At 44.1% G+C, this 18253-nt stretch overlaps 1 protein-coding gene across 9 annotated transcripts in view; it reads left to right on the top strand.

The window, feature by feature from the left end:
• Mecom (MDS1 and EVI1 complex locus) overlaps nucleotides 1–18253 on the top strand; it is a 556830-nt gene that overhangs the window by 350804 nt on the left and 187773 nt on the right. Inside the window, exon 1 of one of the 9 annotated variants that reach the window (XM_050138448.1) lies at nucleotides 3270–3288. The exons of the other annotated variants lie outside the window; for them this stretch is intronic. The gene's annotated coding sequence lies outside the window, so the exon portion shown is untranslated. Of the gene's footprint in view, nucleotides 1–3269; nucleotides 3289–18253 lie in introns of those variants that run through there. 9 annotated transcript variants of the gene reach the window in all.

Raw genomic sequence — 18253 nt, 5'->3', positions numbered from 1 at the left:
CCCTGCTTCTCACAGAGTTCTTTATGCTCACTTGCGTTTTATACATATCGTTACTCAATCACTGGCTTCAAACAGAAGAAAACAAGATTGGTGCTAAGGATATACATTTTAATAGACTGTCTGATTTTCGTACTTGTTAACAATTTTTGCTAAATTACATTTTTCTTATGTGAGCAGCAGACAGGGTAAACCAATACTGAGACTAAGTTAAATTAGGACACCAGTAAAGAAGTGTCTAAAAGAAACAGCAAAGTATGTTGGAACGCCGGGCTTGTCAGGAAGTACATAATTGGATTGGCCTTTAGGAGTATTTGTGGAGCCAAGAATGATACTGATTATTTCATTTACTTGGTTCTTTGAGGGTTGAGGGACTGAAAAATTCCTTCGGAAGCCATTGCTCATGCATGAGGGGCAATGGAATTGCTTCCACTGACCAAACACAAGAAGTCTGCACTTCTTCGTAGTCTCATGGACTGGACTCTTTCCAGTGAACCAGTTTCACTATTCCGAAAAGCAACTCTTCATCTTGCTGCGGCCCCAGGCACTCTCCAGCCCTCTGTGCTGCAAGCCCAGGCTCTCTGCAGCCCTCTGTGGACACTCGGCATCTGCCCCCACTGTTTAGAAGCTCATCTTCTACTTCTTTGGAAAGAACCATTTAGGTGATGGCCATCTAGCATAGCTAGGAGGCAAGAGAAGACAAGTAAAAATCCCAAACAAACCTAATGGTGAGGGTGAAGGGCAGAGAGGGGAGTACAGCCCTTCTTTTTCCTTCCGCTTTGTTGCATTTAGGATATTGGAGATAGGATTTGACTCTTGTTCATTTGAAAGACCGTACAGCATTCGTGAAACACCAGGTCTGCAAACCTTTCTTGCAGGCTTCGGCTACAGTGTGCTGAAGGCACCGTGTGAAAGGCTCTTGTCGCCGAGCCTGACCACCTGCCTTTGACCCTGGAACCCGCAGGCGGGAGGAGAGATCGGACTCCTGAAAGTTGTCCTCTGACCACCACACAAAATCTGTGCCGCATTTATACGCACACGCATCCCTCCCCAACATAAAAGCAAGCAAGTGAGCAAATAAATAAAAAGCACTATTATTTGAATGCCCTAGAGGGGTGAATGGCTGTGCTTACCCCTCGCCCTATTGTCTCACACTTTCTCCTCTCAGTTTGATCCTAGGGGTTGCAGACTGGTGTGAATGACCCCGGAATAGCTTCTGTGTTTTATGAATCTCCAGACCAAGGCCACAGTTGGCATTTAATAAACACAGGTCAAAAAAAAAAAGACCAAATAGAGTAGCAACAGATACACTTCCTTATTTGAAAAGAGTTGGCCATGAGTTCCGTAGGTGTGTTTTCAAAAAAATGATCTCAATGTGTCTTCAAATAGAGAGGAAAGAATAGTGAGGAATTTACTTGTTTTGTGGAGAGAAGGGAAGTGAGGCTGCTGGTTGGTGCTTGGCTTGGAATTTTTTTTTTATTTAAAACGTCAGCTCTCAATATTTTTTTAATGAGTTATTTAACTTTGTGTTCATTGGTGTGAAGGTGTCAGATCTCATGGAACTGCATTTTCAGACAGTTGTGAGCTGCCATGTGGGTGAAGTCTTACTTATTTAGCTGCTAGGTGACATTCAACAACAGGGTTGCTTTTCGATGTGGCTTTTTGGCACGCAGTCTTAAAAGAAACACTGTGGGGGGGGGGAGATAGCCAAGCCCCACCCCATCTCTCCTCAGCAAGTAGTAAAGAAATCAGAACAAGATGAGGAGCCTACTCATTTTGTTCAGGGCTGGTTCTGTGGAAATTATGAAAAGAAATTAGACAAGATTGGTATTATCCTGATTAATTAAAAAAGGTTACTTTTTCATTCATTTTCTTCCAAATTGATTGTAAAAAATCATTCTTTCCTTGTTGTAGAATGAAATACCACTCGTTGAGGCAACTAATTGCCAAGTACTCGTGCTATGCTAATTTCCTGATCTCTTTCTGCCTCTGTGTTGCAAAAGCAACAGAAGCAAGGGCAGGTTCAAGCTAAAGGATGCAGATTTCTGAAGAGCCCCAGCTTTGCCCGGGTGTAGGTGTGGCTACAGGGTTCAGACTGTCTCCCCCAGGCCTATTCTGTTATCTCACGCCTTGCTAACACGGCAAACAGGACTTTGTACATGTGTTTGTTTCTTCTTCCTCTCCTACCTCTCTTGAAGCCACAAACGCAGATTGAGCATGCTCAGTTTCAGCACACATTGCTGGAGGTAGGCATTCTCTCCGTCTCTCTCTGCCTGTGTCCCTCCCTGTGCCCCCCCCCACAACTAACCAATCAAGAACCCGCAGCCCAGCAGCTTGCAGAATGACAGTTCCTTTTGAACACCATCTGTGTACTTAAGCAAGCTGGACAAGGGTCTCCTCTCTCTCCTGGGTTCGACCTCCTCCCTGGTGATTTATACTTGAAGGAAATGGGCATAAAGGGATGCCGTGTTTGGGGTTTATGAATTTCATAGCATTTTTAGGTTGTAAATGAAGGATTAGTGCCTATGTTCCACCTGCGTATTATTCTTAATATAAAACCTATCAATGTCCTTTCTTTGATTAACACGAGTGAAAACTGTCATCAAAATTAGTGCATATTTAAATACTAGATGCATCTCACCTTTGATAATTGCATTGTATTGATTTTGCTAGAGCAATGGGGAAGAATTTAATTTAGTTTAAAATATGAATAATGTCCACACCTGCAAGCCATTATCCTGCCTCCTTAGATTTCAGACTCTCATTCACAGCATCTTACGTTTCATTGCTTTGTTTGGGGAGAGCGTTGACAAAGTCAAGTCATGGGACGTGCCACTATTGTGGCCTGGGAGTGAAAAGCCAGGGGCTATCAACACTACTGCTGCTTATTGTCTGAATTCAGATTTGTAAAAAGGCATATTTTGTCCCCGTTTTCTCTTGGGTGGATTGCCTAGCGTCTTGCTTCCTGGGATAGGAATGGCCAGTTCTCTTTATTGACAGCGTTCTGTGTTCCTGTAATCACGCGTCAGCTGTAAGAGGAAGGAAAGAATGCTGTGATTGGAGCGGGAAAATCGTGCTGGTTTGGCCTGATTTAGTCAGACACTCCCTCTTTGCTTCTGTCTTGTTTTCAGAGAGTAATTGCGATGCTGGATGAGTAAAGATGAACCGTGTTATTATCTGATGGAATCACACCGACATTTAATTAATTCCACATTTGCCAACATGGCAGCATCCTCAACAACCAGAGCTGTGGCTAAGGGCTGGATACTGAACTCACAGAACGGTTATAAAGTAAGATTGCTTCAAGTGAATTCATTAGCTTGCGACAGAACAAGAAACAGGAAAAAGTTCATGTCTTCGTTTAGGACCACTTACTGCGTGAGGCCTCGACAAATCATAATATAACCCAACAAGGTGTTGGAGTGGCTGTAAAAGCGAATAGAACCCCAGGCTCCCGTATAGAAGTGCAGTGACCTGCTTTAACAGGGCAGTGGTTAGCTGGGCTCTACTCGCCTCTGGTTCCCAGCTTGTTTGGGTTATTGTCTAAATTTGGGGGAACTGGGTTTTAAGAGAGGAATTCCTAACTGTAGAGCTTCCAGAAAGCACAAAAATGGCAGGAGACAAGAAGATGGAGTGGCTGGACTGTGGCATGGTGGGAGGGTTTGGCTGGGAAGGGAAGATACTTGGAAGGTTTAGGAGAAATCATTTTAAGTATTTACTGAACTGGCATAGTGGCATAGTTCGACTTATTTCCCAGTACACAGCAGACATAGGATGAAGACTAGAAATGTAATTCTTTAAAGGAAAACAAAACATTTTACAGGTCTTAAGTCTACTCGAGCAACTCAATAGTGGTGAGATGGCACAACCATGCGCATTTCACAGTCTCTGTAAGCATTTCACCAGTCAGTTCCCTGTGACCGATTTATAGAGCCATCGTCATTGGGGATCATCCACCACTCCAGAGCTCTGGACTCAGTATGGGAATTCCAGTTATACTGTAACATCCGTGATTTCTTATTGTGAGGGAAGAGCTCCCACTCCCTCTATTCAGCCTGTGGTTATGGCACTGGGCTGAGCAGCTCATGGACAAAGGTTATGCCTTCATGACAATAGGCCGACGGCCAAGAGATAGTGATCTTATGTGAGCGTAAATCTGAAGTGCTCCCTGAAAATGATCAAGAATGTTATCAGAGCAGATTGCTGTGAGGGCCCGCCTCCAACCAGGGCACCAACAATGGGCCCCTTAATCTCGGCAAGGCTTCTGGGGCCCACACCCAGAACTGTTGGAAAAGAGAAGGAAAGACAGGCTGATAGATGTGGGCATTTGAAGTACACAACATTTGAAATACATGCAGATTCATATTGAAGATTTCTTAAACTCAGTTTGTGTGTGTGTGTGTGTGTGTGTGTTGCATGCATGTGGGCTTGTTGTCTTGATATAGGGTATCTCACTGAATGGGAAGCTCTCCATTTTGGTTAGACTGGGTGGCCAATGAGCTGTTGGGATCTCCCTGTCTCTGTCTCCTAAAACTGGGGTTACAAGCATATGTAGCCTGACTTTTTACATAGGTGCTGAGGATTCAGACTCAGGGTCTCATGATTGCATAGCCAACAGTTTTACCCAATGAGCATCTCCCCAGCTCTCCTCAACTCAATTTTTAGCAAAAAAAAAAAAAAAAAAAATTATGTGATTTCTTTTTATATTTGATTATTTTGGGGGTATAGAAAGGAAACCAAACAACATCAGGCTTTAATGTACATGGTCTCCCACCCCAAAACATGTGGCTACGTTACTTAACGCAGGGCTTCAATTAAATGACTAATCTTCAACTTTCCTTTTTAGCTAAACAGTCTGCTGGTATATCTGGGATAGGGATATTGGCTCAAAAGAGTGAAGAGGGTGAAGAAATGCTGTATCAGACTGTTTCATGAACGTGAGATGACGTCTAAGTCTGGTTGAGTGAACTTTACTTGGAAAGAGTTTGAATAATGGGCCCAAGGTTAAGGTAGGGTGGCAGTAATGGTTCAAAGTCAACCCAAATGACCTGATAGTGTGCTCCAATCCTAATTCTTCACTTGGCTTTCTCCTGCGACTTGTTGATCCCGGTGGAATCACATGAGAAAGCACTGCCACTGCAGTTCTGGTGGGGACAGGAGTTACGAGGAGCTACGACAAGGGTTGGGCTGGGTGGAGAGCACAGCCATACCTCTCTGCCTCAGTTTGCATGATGGGTTTATGATCTGTGGGTAGAGCTAGTGTTTGAAGCATCGTCCATCTGTCTGTAATAAACCACCCTCTGAATCGTGGTGTCTTTGCTCTTACTTTTTGAGTGATGGGTAGAGGAGGACAGTGGTTCTGAACCTGTTCCTAGTGAGTGATGGGTACAGGTGGACAGTGGTTCTGAACCTGTTCCTAGTGAGTGATGGGTACAGGTGGACAGTGGTTCTGAACCTGTTCCTAGTGAGCGATGGGTACAGGAGGACAGTGGTTCTGAACCTGTTCCTAGTGACCATCATAGTTCAACCCACAGAAACTTCCCTTTCTTACTCACTTCTTGGAGCTTTCTTTCTGAACCACTCAGGAAAACAGCATCCGTCTCAGTTTAAAGAACACCGTGAGATGAGTGTTTCCTGGCATCTATATCCTTGGTGATGCTGGGTTTCATTTCTAAATCTTCCCATCATAGTTTGGAATCCTTCTTAAAGCCTGTATTGCTTTCATTTACTGAACCCGAACAATGCTGAGGCAGGGCCCAGGGAACATTCAAAGCCCATTACAGCTTACTTCCTGAAAGCCTGGATTTGTTCCTCAAGGTGGTGAAACACAGGCCAGTGTCGCGTTTCCTTCCTAGCTTGGCCACCATCTGTAAAGTTGTGTCTTTACTGCCCGCTGGATGAATAAATGAGTGTAGGTAATTCCATGCCCCAAGGCGTTTCAAATGCTTTGGGTCTTTGAAGAGGCTATGTCTATGCAACATTTTCAGTTCTAAGTCCTTTAAATAATGACAGGGTTTTAGTGCCACATCCAATCTTGGATTTTGATTAAGTAACATAATTTCCACACTGAAAAGACAGTGTAAGTAGATGTGGACAGAAGGGAATGCTCTCAATGTGTCGTTCTAGCATTTTATGTGTATGCTGAGAAGTGGTGGGGCATCTCCTTCTATCCAGTTTTACTCTCTGTAAAGTAGATATGCAGGCAGACAGATGGCACAAGGTTAATCCACTCCTTAAATAAAAGACACATTTACAACACACAGATTTTTTTCCAAGAAGGAAATTTGTTCTTATCCCACCCTCTAAATTGCTCTTTATTAAAAAGAGAAGTGTTTGTTCAGTTTTATTTCTCTCAATGCTGTGTGATGAGATTGCCGTAGATGATATATAATCAGTTTTTATGGGTGATGTTCCCACAGTGGGAGTGGTCTGGAAATGAGCAAGCCACCCTGTACTGGGCAGGGCTCTCACTTTGTCCCATCGGACACTTACTTGCTCCTTGTTTCCAAAGAGAGGGAATTTAAGAAAGGCCTTTTTTCAAGTGTACGAGATGCGAGTGAGCACAGAGATCTCTAGTGAAAACACTGCTGAAGTTCATGCCCTGTCAAAAGGAGGAATTCCTGTGCATGGCAGTTTGTTGCTCTCTGGCTTCCTTTTTTTTTTTTTTTTTTTTTTTTTCTGAGGCATTTCTTCCTCTTAGGCTGGTCAGTCCAGATTGTCCTTAAAGTTAATACAGAGATGTCAAAATCTGATTTCTGCTTGAGTCATAACAGAGATAATTCACGCTGAACTTTGGGGTGAGTTCCTGACCTATCTCGATGCTATGGCGTCTGTTTAAAAAAAAAAAAAAAAAAAAACGACGCATAGCAAGTTGAGCCCAAACAGCTTTCGGTGGCTGATAGAATTTTTAATTGCCAAGATTTCCTCTGACGTGAGTGTTAATGAATGTCAAAGCAATAACATAAAAAGACATTACTCGTTTAATGATTGATAGAAAAGGAAAAAAAAAAACAAGGTCTTTTGTCAGATAAATGACTCCTGTTTGGTGTTCCTTTACCCGAGAGTATCAGGAATGATCTCAAGATATGTAGTAATGGCCCAGGAGCTAAGGCAGCCACCGTGTCCTTGTTATATAACAACCACAGCGGGAAGGCACGTTAGCGTTCCTGTACCTGTTTGCTCCCTTGGTGACTTTGACATGACTTTTCATTCGTGTTCTGGTCTGTGTCCTCTGTGGGAGCTGTCTACTTCTGAGGAATCAGGGTTAGGGTGAGTTAGCAGGTGTGCTTTTTGTGTCTTCTTTATCTCCAGCCAGACTGCTGAAATTTTCCCTGCTCATGACCCCTGCTCACCTGGAAAAGTTTTACCCAGCCCTGGATATATAACATAAGACTACAGACCAGACATTTGCCAGTCAGACATCACGGGGAAATGTATCTTAAGCAGTCCTTTGGCATACAAATAGTTCTCCCATTCACTAAAGTCAGAGATGAATTTGCATACTAATAAAATGGTTGTTCTTGCTTAGTTTTACTTAAAGAATTAAATTTGGGTTAAATATTAGATACTGCAGGATGTAGAGCATCGAAACGTTTTTCAGTTGATTGATCTTTAACTTATGCTTAAAGGTTTGATTTATTTGTGTATGTGTGTATTTGTGTGTGTGTGTGTGTGTGTCAGAAAGAGAGAGAGAGAGAGAGAGAGAGAGAGAGAGAGAGAGAGAGAGAGAGAGAAAGTAGTACCGGCAGTGACCCAAAGAGCCATCGGTGCTCTGGAGTTGGAGTTACAGGTGGTTGTGAGCCTCCTCTTATAGGTGCTGGGAACTGAATTTGGGTCCTCTAGAAGAGCAGCCAAAGCTCTTAACTATTGAGCCATCTCTCCAACCCCAATATTGTATAATTGTCAATTCTTAGAATGTCAATTCTCAGAAATATGTAATGCACACAGGCAGAAGTAGCTCTTGAGCCATTTCAGAAATGTTCAGAAAAATCTGTCCTAACTCCATCAAGATTCATTTAATGATATATTTTGAACCAAAATATCAATAACTCCAATAGCATTGAAAGAAATCAGACACTTGAGCACAATACAATCAAGGATAGACTATTTGATATATTCTGGGGAAGAGTCTAAGAAAATCTTGAAAGTCTTCATTTTCTGTAATTAAAGAATTAAGTTTTTATAAGAGCAGAACACTTCGTATGTACAATAAAAACACAACGATATATAATCTACAGTAGTCTAGATCTGAGCCCAGGGGCAGATAGCAGCAATCACTCGTGTGCTGGGATGTAGGGGTTACCTGTGGTGCGTGGCATGACCGTGTGTTCAGAGCCGCAGCTGCAGAGACCTCATGTAAGAGTGAGCACTCCCAGGAACATCTCAGAGACGCTGCAGGCTTGGTTTTTAAAGTTACTTTTGATGGTTGTGGATTCAGAACTTTACCGGAGCCACATTTTTCATGACTCCACATCCAGGAAGGTCAGGACTAAAATTTGAAGCTGGTGCAAACTGTGCTATGGTTGCTGCAGCTGCCAGAAGGTCATGGCTGGCCACATTTGACTCTATAGAGAGGCTGCTGGGACCAGGCTCATAACATACTGTAATTATATCAGAGGTATCCACCAGCCTCAAAGCTACAGTGACCAATGAGTTATCTGAATAGTGGTCCAGATCTGTGGAGTACCTAATGTTGGCTATGCTGTGTCAGAGGGATAAACGGTAGTATAGTTCAAATGCTCGAACCTCACAAGTGGCTAGTGTGGAGAGCACCATAGCCCATGATCACAGTGGCAAAATCCTTCAAATATGAAGATCACTAGATGGGTTCTTGCCATTTGGCTTCCTGGTTACTCCCCTCCCATCCTGTCTTTGCTAAGAAAGCGTTACTATTTTATTTTATTTGTAATATCTTCATTTGTAGCTGACGCAGGAAACGCTGTCAAAGAATATTAGTAAGAATGTTTATGGAAACCTGGTGTGGGTTTCAATTGCAAATTATAAATATGGCTCATTGCTGCTGTCCTTAAATTCCATGGGGTCACTGAAGGTAGACAGGGAACCTGGAAGGATGTTACCCTCCTGGCCCCTGCTCCTTGCAAAGCCATCGTGGCTTCTTCAGAAGTGTGTGCACTGTGGCTGTTGAAGGGCCTTCCTTCTGCTCTGCCAGGACCTGCCGCCGCTCCTCTTTGCAGCACACAGTTCCCCACAGTCCTGAGAGCTGGCAGGATGCCCCATCCTACTCTGAAGCTCTTCCTGTGTCTTCCTGGAAAACCCAGTCTAAGACGTCACCAGATCAAGAAAGCCATGCCTTCTGAGTCACAGAGCGGAGAGAAGGCCAAGGACAGCGCCCTTGTTTGTGGGGGAGGGGCTCCGTGTGTCCAGCCATCCCCAGGGCAGCACCCCTCATTTGGGGGAGGGGCTCTGTGTGTCTGACTAGGTCCAGGACAGACCCCTCTTTTGGGGGAGGGTCTCTGTATGGCTGATCAGGTCCAAGACGGCACCCGTCATTTGGGGGAGGGTCTCTGTGTATGGCTGGAGACCTGGAGACCTCTAAGAAAGGCCTGGGTCTTGTCTCCTTTCTGTTTCATTCTCCAGTGCCTCACTTACTGGAACTAGTTCTGAGTGAGAACGGTGTTCGGCCTTAACAGAGCCTTGCTGAGTCAGGCCAGAGTGAGCATGGCGTGGTTACAGTGGGCAAAACCGGTACACTATGGAACTGTCATGTGCGAGCCCAAAGGTCTGGAAAGGGAATAAAACTCCCAAGTTCTTCCCCCTTTCCTTTGCTAACATGCTGTACTCTGAGCCGTGGTCTCCCTGTTCTATTGTGCAGCAGCTTCTGAAGGTCCGGGAAAGTTGTCTTTGCTCTGGTTTTTGTTTGGTTCTGGAGGAGGAGAAGTGCAGCTCCGGGAGTCCCAGGTAGAAGGAACTAAATGAGGATCTAGCATTCATACTGACTGGAAGAGGAAGAAGCAGAGACTAGAGGGTAAAATGACACTCACATTCAAACATGGGAACAATTGGAGAGACTGTGAGGCTTGTCTTATAGGCAGCCACAGTGTTGGCTCTAAGACATTAGGAAAATATTTCCTACAAGCCAAAGAGATCTATGTAATAAGGTTGATAATTCATTTATGAAAACCTTAACTTTTAAATATTAGGATTTCATTGGGAAAGTGATTTTGTAATTTTTAAATGTGTTTTTCTACAATGACACGTGTCTCTGGGATGCTCCTGATACTACTGCATAACTTCTGAGTAGCGGGTTCAGTTCCAGCCTTTTCTATAGTAAGGCACATTGCCGTTGATGTTTGGGAATGCTGCCACCAGGTGGTGGCAAATCCCTCGAGTCACGTGTTATTGTAACAAAAAAATTTCGTCCCATTTAATAAAAACACTACAAAGATTTCTTTAAAAGATGTCTTTAAGTGCTCAATATGTGAAGTAAGCCAACCAAGTTATGGCAGTGAGAGCGGAGCAGAAGTGGCAAAGCCCACGGCCTTTTGAAAATTCCCATCTCAATTATCCTCATCTTCTATCTGGCATTAAGATATAAACTACTTCCTAAAATTAAAATTAAAACTTAAACAGTAGAGAAGGTGACATTCGAGAGCCAGAAGAGAGACCAGGAGCCAGATCTCCAGAGCCAGGGGGAGGGCGGTGGAGATGCTCGTGGGATGGAATTGGCTCAGTGTGGGTGGTGGGAGAAGCAGATACCCATGGGAAAAAACCCGCAAGCCTAGACTATAGTGAGCCTCATCCTAAGAAGCTTCTGGAAGAAGGACTAGAGTAGAATGGTGTGATTGAATCTGTGGTTGGCCTCGGTGCGTTCAGATCCATCCCTGTCCAGCTCCCCAGAGCTGGAGCTGGGATCCAGGTACAAGGCCATGTGTTCCAGAATGTGGAGTTCTGGGTGGTCTGCTCTCTGTTTGCCAGCACCTTCTCCCCCGTGTCACTAAAGAAAATGTCATGCAGTGGGACAGACTGACAGACATTTGTTTTACCATTGGTGGTGTACTTCTCCATCATCAATGTTAAAAAAAATGCACCCCCCTCTGTCATTAGCTAACTTTGCCCTGGAAATACCTGTTTATGCTCTCCCAGAACACACACACACACACACACACACACACACACACACACACACACACGGCTGTGTACATATATATGTGTATATATACATATATATGTGGGTATGTATATCTATGTGAGTACATTTGTGTATACGGGGGCAGACTGTGTGTGTGCAATATGAGGCCAGAGAGGGATGTCATGGGCCTCTCTCTACCATTCTCTGCCTTCCATCCCTGAGATAGGGTCTGTCACTGAACCTGGAGCTTTCTGGGTTTTGGTCAGATTGACAGCAAGTACAGTGATCTTCCTGTCTCTGTCTGCCAGTGCTGGGGTTACAGGTGTGCTCAGTTATGCCTGTTTTTTTATGTGGCTGTTGGAGGTTTTGATTGTGATCCTCATGTCTTCACAAGTGCTTTTCCTCACTCCCACTGACCTATAACCCTAGCCCTCAATCCAATCATCTTTAAACGGACAAACAACAACAGCAAGCGCAGCCTTTGACTAAGGGAAATAGCTGAGTATAGAAATCTAATTATCCTACAGCAGGAAAACAGACTTTTCAGGGTTCGATGGAAAAGCAAAACAAAAAACCCCACCAATCAACTAAACAAGAAACCCTGAGCGGTAGTTAATGACCAACCAACAAAATAACTAGGCACCTTGGGTCATACAGTTATTCTAAGGAGAGAGAGAGAGAGAGAGAGAGAGAGAGAGAGAGAGAGAGAGAGAGAGAGAGAGAGAGAGAAAGAGAGAGAGAGAAAGAGACAGAGACAGAGAAACGGAGACAGACAGAGAGAGAGAGAGACAAAGACAGAGAGGGTGCGTGCTCACTCTGGATCCAGGAATGAGTTTCTGGTTGATGTGACTGAGCAGGAAGAGGGAGAATTCCATCGCTAGGGAAGCCACAAGAACACAACAATAAATGGAGGTACTCTTGCGATCCTGGGCTGAGAGCTCCCCATAAGCTGCCTATGAACCACTCTGGTTCTCACCTGGTATTTAGGGTCTAAAGATCCACAGCATCCTCTTATATATCTAAGCAGCCTAAGCGGCAGACCCATGTCTGGAGGACCTCACTGCAATCTAGATACGTGCTGTATATGTAGGAACTTTGTAGTGGGCAAGAAGACAGTGAACAGAGGGCCAAAAAATACATAATATTTGGTAATGAATACTCTAGAATACAGAAGAACCACATTCAACAAACGGATTGGGTTCATCTACTTGGAAAGAAAATTTGAACAAAGACCTATAGAGCAAACTACGTGGAGGCCGTGTCAAAAACTGAAATCCTTCCAGGGTGAGAGATCAGTGAGATAAGAGCCTCCAGAAGGAAGTAGCAGGCTACAGCATGAGACTTAATGAACTAGACCGGCAGCCAGGTCCACAAAGACTCCGTCCTGCCCGGGTCTTGGGTGCAGAATTGTTGGACTGGAGGCTTATACAGCAGCAGCGAGGTGAGGCAGGAGCTCACTTAAAGCTTTTGGGAGACCTTGAAGACAATAGCTCCAAACTTGGATCTCATGATGCGGCTTTTCTCTCTCAGATTCTGTATGTTCTGTTGATTTGAGTCCTCTGTCTGCTTCTTCTCTGAATTGGGATTTCAAACTTAACATGGCTCCCTGTTGGCTAGTCATGGCAGCAGTGACTATTGGTGCTGTAGCATATAGTTGGGGTCTTGGCCAAGTCAGCTCCTCTGTACAAGGCTTTGGTGGCCCATGCTGTCCACTTTCTCTGAACTGGCATCCTCTGAATCCTGCCTTCTGTGACTGAACATTAGTGAACACCACCACCCAATAGGACCACAAGCTAATGGAAAGCATTAGAATGCCCCGTGTGCTTCTGAGCTCAATATAATTTGATCCAGGTATGTTTCTATTCCCTGGATGCCTGCAAATACTCTGCAGCTCCTGGATTCAGATTGTCAACCTCTTTTAGGGCAGCTTGGTCAGCTCTAATGCAATAATAGCCCCCGTGTAGTGTGGGCTCCAACAGAAGCTCTCCTTCCCTTCACATCCCTGGCTTGCATTCCTTCTCGATTGGGGCTCTCAACGTGGCCCTTGAGAAGCTTTAGAGTGTCCTCCTCTGTGCTGATTTAGACTGTGATGCCTTGGGGTAGACGTTCAGAATCTCCTGCTTTTTCTAGAGTTTCCCTGCACAGAGAAAAAAAAAAAAAAAAAAACAAAAAAACAAATGAAGGCAGGATCCCCATTAACAGGAGTAACGAGTTCCAGGAAGGGAGGCTGCAGTAACCTCCTATTCTGCCGCAGCAAGTAGATGCCAACTAATCCTCCGTAAGTCCAATCTTTCCAGATACAAAGTGCTAACCTAGCTATCTGACGAGCATTTGTGGCCTTGTGTAGGGGTCATGTTTCATGCCTATTGCACACACATGTTAGGAAATAAATTTTTAACATGCACCTCTGTTGAAGCAGATGTCAACACTTGTAGTCTCACCCAAAGTATGTGGTGTCCCTTGGCATCATCATGTCATGTGATCAAATTCTGCAGATTGGACCAGCTTGTCTCCAAGGCGACTCTGTAGTTTAGACAGTGAACCTAATTCTTGGCATGAAGCATGCAGAATAGCTGCCTGCAACCAGTGCACAGCACAATGAATTTGCTGCAGTTGAGTGTGTGCACAGCACTTATAAAAGCTGTTCCAAGCTTTGGGACATTTGAGACTTGAAGCAAAACCCACTTTTGATAGTGGAGGCTCTAAGGATAACAGCTTCATAGGAACTTTTCACTTTGAGACGCCTTGGCTTAGGCTACAAGGCAGACAGATTTGCCTGCCTTTACTGTACGCCATACCAGTTTGGTACTTCTCTCAGACAGAAACTGATCGTCTCCCTTCAGACAGAAACTGGTCTCCCTTCACCAGCACATATGGTATTTCTAAGAGGCCGAGGGAGTTAAGGAGAAATCTGGAAATTTTCCAAGGAACCCTGAGGAAGGTGTAGGCCACATTTTAGGGCAATTGTATTTGCTATTTTAAATTAATAATCATTATAACCTCATGTAATATGTGATTTTATAGTCATAGGATATGCCCAAATCTTCTGGGAACTCAGTTATGCCTTAACACTGAATTACCAGCTCGGTATTCAGGAGAGAGTGGTGGGGAACTGAACCTAGCCAAGTAGGAGAAAGGAAGAATAAAGTAATTTACTGACTTTTTTTTCCTGAGTGGGATGGTTTATGTGCACATGAGTGTAGGTGGCCAGGGAGGCTAGAAGAAGGTATTGGATTCCCTGACGCTGAAGTTACAGGCCGTTGTGAGCTACCCATGGGTATTGAGAACCAAACGTGGGTCCTTTGGAGGTGCAGCAAGTGCTTTAACTGCCAAACCATCCCTCAATCCCCTTATTGAGTATTCCTAAATAATAACCTTTTTTGTAAAGAGCACGTTGTGAGGCTGCTGATTGACTGCTTTGACATGCTTTCGCCCAGAGGATCGAGGACTGGGTAAGAATGACCAGATGATTCAGTCACTTGAGTGTGTGGCATTCGAGCTCAAGTGGGGGCACAGATCACCAAGGTGGAGGCAATGTAGCTAGTCGTTGTTGGAAACAGGAGAACGCCACAATAACATGCACTGGGATGAGGAATCACAGGGTAGTTTGTTTGTCTATACTTTCCAAACTGGGAATTTTGCAAGGAGAAAGATGAAAATTATTATTCACGCCCCATGGGAACTCAGTGCAACAGCGTAAACCATTTTATGCCTAACTAAGAAACTTAAAACATGATTTTTGTACATTAGAAAAATGTATCTTGCCGGGCGGTGGTGGCACACGCCTTTAATCCCAGCACTCGGGAGGCAGAGGCAGGCGGATCTCTGTGAGTTCGAGGCCAGCCTGGTCTACAAGAGCTAGTTCCAGGACAGGCTCCAAAGAAACCCTGTCTCAAAAAAAACAAAAAAAGAAAAGAAAAAAAAAAAAGAAAACTGTATCTGTAATAGTTCAGAATACAGAAATGTCTTACACCAATGTCATGTTTCTGTTCAAAATTGTCATGCCGTCTCGCTTCACACCAACTGAGTTTGTTTACTGAATCACCTGAGAAATTTCCAAGGTAGATTTCTTCACCATGCGTGCCCTCCTTATCTGAGACATATCAGTTTAAAAAAAAATCTTTGTTTGGTCTGGGAAGATGGGTCACTGGGTAAAGTCCTTGCCGTGAAAGCATTGAGATCTGTGTTTGGATCCCCAAGATCCACATTAAGAAGCCAGGTGTGGTAGCAGGCCCCTTTAACCCCAGCTCTTGGGAAACAAACAAGAAAATCCTGAGAGCTTGCTGGCCAGCTGGTATAGCCAAAATAGCAAGCTCCAGGTTTAGTGAGGGACCCTGCCTATCTCAAGAAGGAAGAAAGGAAGGGAGGGAGGGAGGGAGGGAGGGAGGGAGGGAGGGAGGGAGGGAGGGAAGGAAGGAAGGAAGGAAGGAAGGAAGGAAGGAAGGAAGGAAGGAGGGAAGAAAGAAAAAAAGAAAGGATGGAAGACAGAAAGGACGGAAGGAAGAAGAAAGTGGGGCATGGAAGAGGAAGGCATTCATGGGCCGCTTCTGGCTCCATGAGCACACACATTAGTGAGCACATTTACACACTTGTGGCTATCACTGCTTGTTTTATCCCAGAGTCAGGTCAATTGTGCACACGCATGGTCAATACAGCTTCCTTACAGACTTTTCCAAAGTTACCTTACAATTACAGGGTAATCTAACACATATGTGCAAATGGGAGATTATATCTCCGAAGACGATTTCATTCCATGCCATCTTTAAACATACAAATCAACCTTGGGTGCCAGGTTGTTCTCGTCGTTTTTCCATTTCAGCCAATGTTTTCGTTTTTCCTAAAAATACCGTAAGCCTGCCTCATAATCTAGAGGAACTTTATTAACGTGTGAACGTAGGAAACTTACTGTTTTCTTAAAAGGTAAATCTTCTGAGGAAAAGACTTCTCTCTCCACACTCTATCTCAAATTGACAGACTTACAGCTAGCCATGTGACTTTCTGTAAGAACACGGAAATGTCCTTAGAAGGTGCGACTCCAGGGTTGGCTCACCAGGCGACTGTGAATTATGTTTCAATTTCATGACTCCAATGGATGTTTTTTTTTTTTTAAAAATCTAACTCAATTATAAGGTATATTTTCTATACATGAAACCTAAAAAATAGCTAGTTGAATGTAAGTGGTTTGCCTGGCCTTTGAGGAAAAGGTAGAATTCCTGCTTCTTCCTAAGCTGAGTTCTTTCCCACCCCAGAACTATAAAACTTGTCAGGAATTCATTGTGTCTTCCTGCCACACAAGGACCATTTGACTTGGGTCAACTCTTCCCTGGTGGGTACGCATGCCTAGGAAGAGCCGAGGCTTGCCTAGACTGCCAGGGTAGCTCCGGTAGCTGTTGGTTGAAAGTACTTGCTGAAGCAGAAAGGGCCCTTTTTTGTTTTGTAAGCATGTTAATGTGATAATGAAATGCACAAAGCAAAGAGGTTCATCCATATAAATGGGTCATTTGAATAATGAGCAAGGAGGAAGGATGTGGTTTGATGTCGGTACTGATTAATTAGGACATAAAAATAAATAACCAGCCCCACTCGGCCTCCTCCCTTGAAGCAGACTCTATTAGTGGGCAATGAAGTTAATGCAATTGACAATATAATTACAGGTTAGTGAGCAGACCAATCCATGAAGAGGCTCTCGCTTCTTCTTTACAGCTTTAATCAACTAGATAGCTGAGCTCTATTAATGTTCTCATCTTTCCCTTGTTAATCATGCGCTCCTTTATAGAAAGCTAGTGTTTGCCACTGGCCTCCTAGGATACCCTGGCTATGGACTGGTTCAGCCGAACCAGCGTTCATTACGTGCCTTCCCTATGATCGTCACTGTCCACACTCACACTAGTGAGAGTAGACGGGCTCTGCAGAGAAAAGGCTGCATCTCATCACCCACTTCTAAGTTTCTAAGGCCTAATGGTAGCGGCTTAAAAGAGTTAACCTTGAGGCAACCTCAGAGACTTCTATTTTACATATACACAGTCGAGGACAACACAAAGTAGTTGGAAGTTAATAAACAACTCAGTATCAAATTCACAAGGAACACCTAACTGGAGATCTCTGACGTCGATAGAAGATAGAGGTCATTGAGATTCCTGGAAGGGCACATGGACCACACACACACACACACACACACACACACACACACACACACACCCCGTCCCTCGTGACACACACACACACAAACACACACACACAGACATCCCCCCTTCCCTCTTTTCACACACACACACACACATACATCCCCCCATCCCTCGTGACACACACACACACACACACAGAGACAGACAACCCCCACCCATCCCTCGTGACACACACACACACACACACTATATCAGGCACAACCACATTAGCTGGTGGAGATTCTTCCCCCGGTCCTGCAGGATTCCGTATAATGTGAATGAAGTTGGCTAATATTTTCTCACCACTAGGTACGATGGCTCTGCTGTTGGCTGTGGCTCAGGATGTGTTAGCTGCATAGAAGCTGGGCATGGGGTAGCCTCAAGGGACCAAATTCATTCTGTTAGAATCTCTTCAATGTCATTTTCAAAGGCCTGCTTTTAACGTTTCATGGGTGTAAATAACTTGTTAGGGTTATGAAATTAAATGAGAAATAAAAATGCAATAGTGTGTTTGAAGCTACAAAAGGAAAACCTGGCTCTTCATATTTTAGCAGTAATGAGGGGCCACAGAGCCCTTCTCCAAGATTTACGTTTCCCTGTATTTTTTCTGCATAATTTCCAGGTATTCAGCCTAAAGTAAATTATCTAATTTTTTGTGTGTGAGCAAAGTTTGTCACTTCTCTTTCCTCTTCTGCTCTCTCCTCCCCTCTTCTCTGTCTGTCTGAAAACATGGAGAAATCAGAATTGTCTGGGATTTCTCTTTTCCCCCTCTACAATGGCCCTTTTGTATTCTCTGAACCCAACACGAAGGCAAGTTCTAATGTCTCACTGTTTTATGTCACCACCGAGGCAATAGTGACATGCTGGCTGCTGATGAAGAAATATATTTATCTGGCTTCTAAACCTGCTTACACGTTTGAATCATAATGAGCAGATGTTAACAATTACTCTAAATGTCTTGGATATTTTGTAAAATTTTTATCAGACTTAGGGTAGTTTATTG

This window comes from Alexandromys fortis, unplaced genomic scaffold, assembly GCF_014885135.2.
Source record: "Alexandromys fortis isolate MF-2015 unplaced genomic scaffold, M_Fortis_MF-2015_v1.1 scaffold_15, whole genome shotgun sequence".
Classification (NCBI taxonomy): Eukaryota; Metazoa; Chordata; class Mammalia; order Rodentia; family Cricetidae; genus Alexandromys; species Alexandromys fortis.
This window is presented reverse-complemented; position numbering and strand designations above follow the sequence as displayed.